The sequence below is a fragment of the Porites lutea genome, chromosome 1, assembly GCF_958299795.1.
Source record: "Porites lutea chromosome 1, jaPorLute2.1, whole genome shotgun sequence".
Classification (NCBI taxonomy): Eukaryota; Metazoa; Cnidaria; class Anthozoa; order Scleractinia; family Poritidae; genus Porites; species Porites lutea.
Window position 1 is genome coordinate 56612122 of NC_133201.1, and position 8159 is coordinate 56620280.

Below are 8159 nucleotides of genomic sequence, written 5' to 3' on the forward strand. Positions count from 1 at the left end.
ACAGTCGAGAGGAACCGGGGACGAGGAAAATTTACATCTCATTTCCACCGGGGAGGTCTCGGGTTGAACACGAGGAAGCGGAAGAATTGACCATGTCAGATGGGATTTTCTCCAACCAGGAAATAATACCATCAACAGAAACTAGAAATGCGTGTATCGCAGAATCTTGCGAAGCGAGCTTCGCGAGAATAAGATGCAGGACTGAAACCCAAGCGCATCTGAAAATGTTGTTGAAGTTTTTAAAAATGACAATCGAATCCTTTACCTCACCATCACGCCGGCCTAGAAAGAGGAACTTTTAAAACGAATACTTTGTTATCCAGAGGAAGTAGCTGATCATGACGTGAAAAAAAGAAGACGCCACTATATTGTTGTGTTGTTGACAATCTTATCGACACCCTAAAGTTAGCGTGTTCTAGGCGTTCCGCAAAGGAAGTTCAGCGCGAAGTCAGAGGGCGGGAAAAAATAAGGCTGTCTTTCCTGCTCACTCCTCTTTGTACCTCCCCACTACCTTGATGCATGGAACAGGTTACCCTCAAGTCGACGTACTTAACGTACTACACACCTGTCGTCGTGGCCTGTGTGACTAGGGAAAGCCAGAAAGCACGAATAGACAGTATAAGGAGGGGAATTGGGAAACCTTCACTGCTGTCCCCTGGAAGACTTCTCTGGGCCGGACCAGAAGAACCCCAGAAAGAAGTAAATACCAGCTACAAACAGATCTCTAATGTGAAGTCACAGTGGTGTCTGAGGCTGTCGCCGTCTAACCAATTGGCCGTTTACACTACGGTAAACTATCTAGAGGAAACGTTTCATTTGGCGTTTTAAAAAACACCATTCGATTGAAAATTAACCTTCGCCCAACTGATAATAATAAATCTGTGTTAAGCTCCTGTATCTTTTCCCCATCGTGCCTTATTGTGGGGAAGCAGGGGCAAAAAATGACAACTTACAGTTGAATCAACATACGAAGCAAAGAATGAAACCGAAACCGCCGATTAAACCGCTGTTGCCAGAAGTTTGGGTGAAGATTGGGCAATGGAATTTAAGGAAAATGCTCAAGAGCTGGGTGGAAAGTGTACCACAGGTGGTTAATGAAAAAAGGAGGTATGCTATAAGCATCCTGAGATTAAGAGAAATAAGATGGAACTCCAGTGGAAAGTTAAGATGATGATGGCTACTGAAGAAACTTTGCTTTACTCGGGAATGGATGAAGGTGAGCGTCATGAGAGAGTTGGTTTAATTCAGTGCTAAAAGATGCTGCACAGAGTCTGTTAGAATGGAAACCGGTGCCTGAGGGGATGAGCAGCACCAGGTCCAACTCAAGGTGGTAGCAAGTTACGGTCATACAGTGTCAAGGACTGAAAAGAATCATAATGGTGAGAGATGTCCGACTTTCGTCAAACCACTATGAGCTGGTAATTGATGGAGCGCATTTCCCATTTCAGAAGGATTGCTACAAGCAAACATGGATTTCACCAGGTGGTAGTACTAAACATCAGCTAGTTAATGCGCTGTTTAGAAAGAGATGGAGGAGCTCGAAACCCGGAGCGGAGAAGACTTCCAGGGGATAGCAGTGAGGGTCTCCCAATCCCCCTCCTTATACTGTCTATTCGTGCTTTATGCGCGGTGCTGATATTGACGATTTTGTGTCAGATCACCCCTGTTGATGGAAAAAGTGCGGATAAAGATTCCAAAATTGAAGAAGAATTAGAGTACGTTATAGGTAACCATGCTGAGGAACATAGAGACAAAAAGACTTGTTCAAACTGGTGGTGCAAAACAGGTTTGAGAGTCTGCAACAGTTAGAATCTTAGGTCGATGCTGCTTATTCTGGAGGCGCGTGCGAAAACGTTCTGCAAAAGGTGAAATCTAAAGAAAAGGAGTAGATCAATATGGAGGCTAATTAAGTAACGAAAGGGGGCAAAACAATGCCGTGAAAGTCCGTGAACATGGCCAAGACAACGAGCCAGAGGAGAGCTGCGAGAGAAAGGTCCTCCTCCTCCTCCTCCTCCTCCTCCTCCTCATCATCATCATCATCATCATCATCATCAGGATTTACATTCACTCTTGACAGAGGAACCCCTCCCTAGATCGATCCCACAGGTGTCTGTGCTTGGCTAATCTTAACCATTGGAGAGAAAGATACCAGGAGTTAAATAAGGAAGTAAAGCTTTGAGATGAACTGTAGAGGAGAGAGGAGAGGGTTTGATGTAGATCTAGAGTCATAGGAGGAGCGTGGTGAGGAAGCCCAAAGGACAGGTGATTTTAAGGCTTTATACGAGGTTACCGGGACGTTGAGTGGATATTTCCAGAACTCTTGTAAGCCTGAAAAATGTTGCTCAGGACAGAAGGGGAGGAGAGTCATAGGTCGAAGGAATACTTTGAGAGTGTCTTAAACCATGAGGAACCTCCAAACCCTCCGGTACAGACCCATCCAGTGAACTGGATATAAGGTCATAATACTCGTGCTAACATCAAGAACACTATCAAAAAGCTTAAGACTGGAAACTAAAAGGCAGCAGGCTGCTACGATATACCATCAGAGGCAGTCAAGGCTGTCGATGAGGTATCATAGAAAGTTGTCCTGGAGCTTATAATTAGTAATTGGATGTGGGAAGAGGAGAAGGTGCCAAAAGAGTGTAAGGGTCTGTAAATCAAGATGCCAAAGAATCATGACCTGAGCGTCTGCAAAAACTGGGAAGCATCATTCTGCTGAACATTGCAAGAAAATTCTTCTGCAGGTTGATTTTGGAGTGGTTTGAAACGGTATTGGACAATATTAGAGGAACAGGCGGGTTTTCGAACCTGGTCGGAGCTGTACGGACAATATAGCGACGCTGAGAATTATTGTGGAACGCAGGACTGAGTGCCCGGCAGTCCATTGACATGAAGGCCTTTGACAGTGTCAGCAGAGAGGTTTTGAGGAAGCTCTTCCAGCACTATGAAATACCTATCAAGACAGTCCCAATCGTTAGAGGGGTCCACAAGGTTTCCTGGTCACTCTGGATTGGCTGTCAAGGACAGTCTTTGCAAGAAGGTGTGGTATTCAGTGCTCCTGGAAGATCCGGGTTTCGCTGATGATCTGGCCCTGATATCAAACAGGATACAAAACATAAAGGACATGACATGCGCTCTGGGGGAACAGAGGGAAGGTTGGCCTGAATATTATTGCCACAAATACAAAAAGGGTGCCAAGAAGTGTGATGTGAGTTGTGATGATTGTCGGGTAACAGATTGAGCTAGAAGGTTGACGAGTTCAGGTACCTTGGGAGTATTGTGAGTAAGGGGCATTCGACAACAGATGCCCTTTTATACATGCTGCAAGCTGTCTATGAAGCAGTGGATTGTGGTAAGGCTTCTGCTCGGCTATTCGTCGCTGATTTCACGAAGGGATTTGATCTTACTGACTACACTATCCGATGCGAGAACCGGCCAGATCTGGCTCATCCTATGCTTCTGAAATGGATCGCGACTTTCCTGACAAACAGGCAGAAAGCAGTTAGAATCGGAGGAACACTGAAAGGAGGAGTACCCCAAGGGACAAAACTAGGTGTAATCTTTTTCACAGTCATGACAAACAACCTCCTGTCTGATTGGCACCTCCGTATTAAATTTGTCGCTGATACCACTGCCTTGGATTATATAGACCTGTGTTAGAATATGCTGTCGCTGTATGGTGGGCTATTCCGGACTATTTATCCGATGTGATCGAGGGAGTGCAAAAAAAAGCTTTGAGGATAATTTATCTTGAAGTAGCCCGCGAGCAAGCTCTCCTACTTGGGCGAACAAAGCAAGACGCGCGAGAACGCGCGAGAAAGCCCCCCGCTTTCGCGTCTCCCCTCGCGCATCTACTTTTCACGATATTCCCCCAAATGGAGAGCTTGTTTGCAGTCTAATCCTGAAGCTGAGTCCTGAATGGAGGCCTTGCAAATAGCAAACATAGCAAGGCTAAAGAAAGGAAGAGATAACTTTGGTTAAGTACATGGATACGATGAAGTCTGAAGGCCATCCTTTACACTACATATTGCCGAGGCAACTCATGATTCAATCTCAGGAAGAACGCAGACAAATTATATTTGTTTAATGAGTCTATTACCTGTAGGACAAAAGAGTGAGGACGAAATCCAGGCACGCAATGGGAAGGAGCGGCAGGTGTTCGCAGTGCCCAAATCACTGACGAAAGGGTGAAGGTGAGAGACTTGGGTCAAGTGTGAAGGCCGCGCTCTTGTATGCTGTAGAAAATTGGTATTAATTACCAAGGTCTAACAAGGAACTAAGCAGAAGCTGCAGGCGTTTAAAAAATAAGTTTCTAAGGAGCATCCTGCGGATTTACTGTCCCAGAAGAATCCAAGATGAAGACTTGGGAGACAGGCAGGGAAGCGGCTGATAGAAGAGGAGCCAAAGTAATGAACACTGTGATGGATGGGCCACACACACGGAGGAGACAAAATTTACCTGTGGCCAAGACAGACTTGATTATGAAGCGACGGGGATGGAGACCCGCCCACACACATGAAGGCGCACAATCATGCTTGAGGAAAGAAGACCTAAGGGGCTGTTATGTGGAGGGAGGAAGATCCTAGAAGGCGGAACAACTTTACGTTGGGTTTACATGCAGAAATTTCGGTCTGTATGGTGCCCAAGAAGAGAAGGTTCGAGACGGAATTAAAAATGGCGAGCGACAAAAACAAAAATGGAATTTGGCCACCTCTGCTCTCTTTACTACCTATATCAAATGGCTTATATAAGGGGAGTACCCCCTCCAACCGGGGACTGGCTAAAGACTTTTGGATTGGAATAAACGGGAGGCGGGCTACGTCGTTCTGACTATTTATGGACAGAGCCTAACTTAAACTACTAGAAGGTTACAAATATTAGAACCTTTTCCAGATATTTCAAGACTACTAAAACGTCAAATTTTTCAGCGAAACATGCTCCGCCAAAGTTTACGACCAGATCGTCATTCCACCGCTTCGTACTTAACTTCACCATGCTGATTAGAAAGCATATGTTATCAGGGGATGTATGACGTGGGACAGGGGCCCATCCTGCGTGGGAGAACTGAGGGGTCCCGGAGGATTTATCTGGGAACTGAGTTAAATGAGCGTACCTCTGAAAAAGCGCTGCTGTCCCCTTATTCCATGACTCCACAGTTTTAGAAGTAAATAAAACTGCACATGTTAAAATTGATAAAACCATGGTATGCTCACAAAATGACTATACAACCCGATCCTCAATCTGTGACCACTTTTATTCTGAACATTGCAATCTTGAGAAAAAGGGAGAAAAATTATTCCTCTGCGTTGAACCAATTGTTTGTAATTCATTATAAATTTACTTTTTAAAAGAGACTTCAATCAAGACGAAAAAGAAATCGTCTTGAAACTGCTCAGTGCTCTCAGTGAAAACACTCAATTATCGATATGATACCCTTTAAGATCAGTTACTGATTTTCTTTCTCATTCCAATACAATTTGTACTCATGATGAATGCTGTATAAAGTCATTGATCTTAGCTCTATTTGATGTTTATAGTTTTCTATTTTCTTCCATTGCTCCCTCCACAGATTAGTCCTTTACTTACGGGATGAATTTTTTTGTTACCGACTTTTTCAGTGATTGAATAGGGAAGTTGTTTATTTAGTAAGGGAGTTAGCTGGTAGCTAAAGACTGGATGCCTTGCTATAGACTAACTGACGTATTGGCTCTCGTAGCACAAAACAGGCATACGTCGAAAGAGTATGGCGTGCCAGGCGTAGATGCACACTTACACGGTTTCAACCTGGGATTCACCTTAAGAACCTTGCGTTAACAAGCGTGTCCTATTTGAGGACTTTGATACATTGTCAACGTGCTTTGAACGAACCCATAAAACCTTGGTAATGGGCCGGACTACTAACTTGAGTACGAAGATAAAATAAACTGCACCTTTGAACGCCGTTACACATTACTTTAACGTGGACCCTTGATGTCATGATACATGCATTGTACAATCTTACTTTTTTTGTAATTTGTAGGTTATTTGTAGAGAGTTTGCTCGCATGCCGTAGTCTTTTCCTGGGGTTATGTTTACCAACTCGTTCCGCTGGTCAGCGAAGCGCGAGACTGGGGTGCTATCACTAAGTTTCCAGCAGTTGATGAAATCGAAAAGCGGTTATGTTTAAAAAAAAATAAAAAATTTCGCCGTCCTTCGTCTTCAGGTAATTTATTTTTTGCGGGCCAGTTCCACTAACTTTGCCAATTAACAAATCGACCACAATTTTCCATGGCCTACACTCTTATAGACCAAGTTCAAGTTCAAGTTCAAGTTTATTAAAACACTTTTGATACAAGCCATAATTAATCCTTGCCCGCAAAGTAGCCTATAGCTGATCGAGGCGGCAAGGAAAAGTAAAAACGTTACAATAATAGGATTGACTCATAACAATAAAGTTAAACAGATACACGAACATCAACATATTGAATCAACTAGACAGCGAATACATATACTTCAAAGTAGAAATGACGTTATAAAATGTTCAAAACTCAAGTGGAATCACTTGCCGCACGCGAGTGGTTTCACTGAAATAACATTTATTTTTAGTTTCCTGCGAAGCTTCTCGGAAAATCACGCGCGAAGCAACGTTTTCTTGTTGTTTTTCGTATTTTTGCTCTACTTTTGCAGCTTCAAGCACTAATTAACTCACTGTCAGAAATTTCTCCTCATATGTTAAAATTTGGTTCTTCTTAGTCCATGTTGAGGAGTAAAATTATTTTTACGAAAAACAAAAACCAAAACAACCAACACTCCGTGACATGTTACGTCATTTTCTTGGTCTATACTCTCATAGACCATAGCTCTCGACCAATCAGCGCGCTAGGATTCTCTCCGTTATTGTAAAATTTCAATCCAACAAGCCTGGAGAACACCATGGACTATTTGAGTGCTAGCTACATTAATGATAGCAGATATATTATGAATGAGATAATCTCTAATACAACTGTTCCCACTGCTAACTAACTACTAACTGCCTACGATCAGGCGTTTTTCTGAGGAGGAGTGGAGGAGGCGAACACTAAACAGAAAAAAGGCAACCTTCCTCCCTATTTGGGGTTTATGTAACACCCTACCAGAATAATGTAGTTCCCAAATAAATATAAAATGAACGTGCATGTTGTTACCTAAGTATTTAACAACATGCATCTTAACGAAACGAGTCTTAACCGGTTTTTTGCAACATGCGTTGTTTCATCATGTTTGCTACTGCAGTTTGTGTTTTATTTTTACTGAAGTTGAAATGGCCGAAGAATAAGAGTGTTTAAAATATAAAATAGATAGATAAATAACTAAAAAATTAGTCCTCCTTTTCAACATTGTAATCTACTTCTTTACTGTCCGTTTTACTTTAGTTTCACGGCATTAAAATATTTTTTTTTTGATTTTTTTTAGTTTGACAGGTGTCACCAAGAACAACTCACTATCTCAGGAAAGAAGTCTATGGATGTCATAGATCATCAGTTCAGTTAGTTGGAGGATTCCAAATAGGTACGGTACACAAACTAGATAAAGTCTTGAGGATCACTTCATCGTGATAATTACCTTTTTTTTGTTTAAATGAATGTCAGTAATGAAATCATGTAAACGGTACAACAAGTTCAAAGAAATATCACCACATGACAATTACATTCCCCGCGGGGATTTTGGACCGTCACCAAAAACATCCCGCAAATTATTCCTTTCAGAAAATATACGCTCATGAATATTTCATCTGAAAGTTTTGTCGGCTTAATATTCAAGTTTCACATGATAATTAAACAAGACGGTTTCTTATAATGGATAAATTGACCGACAATCACTTGACGATATGGAAAGGAAAAGAAATTAATGCACATTAGCCATTTACTCTTCCCAGCGTACATTATTTGTTTTTTTTCTCATCTGCCCCCGAAATTTAACACTTTTATATTTCAGGTTTCCGGTCTAATAGAGCTCTCACATCTGACTTTCTCTTAAAATCGTTTAATATTCCAAGAAACATTCAAACCTTTAAATTCTCCGTATTATCAGTTACTCGCTGACTTCCCACAAGATTTGGTTGTTAGGGCTTCTTATGACAGTTGTCAAGAACATTGTTGATGACGTAGACTATTCTCTCGTGAAAAAATACAATCGATCCG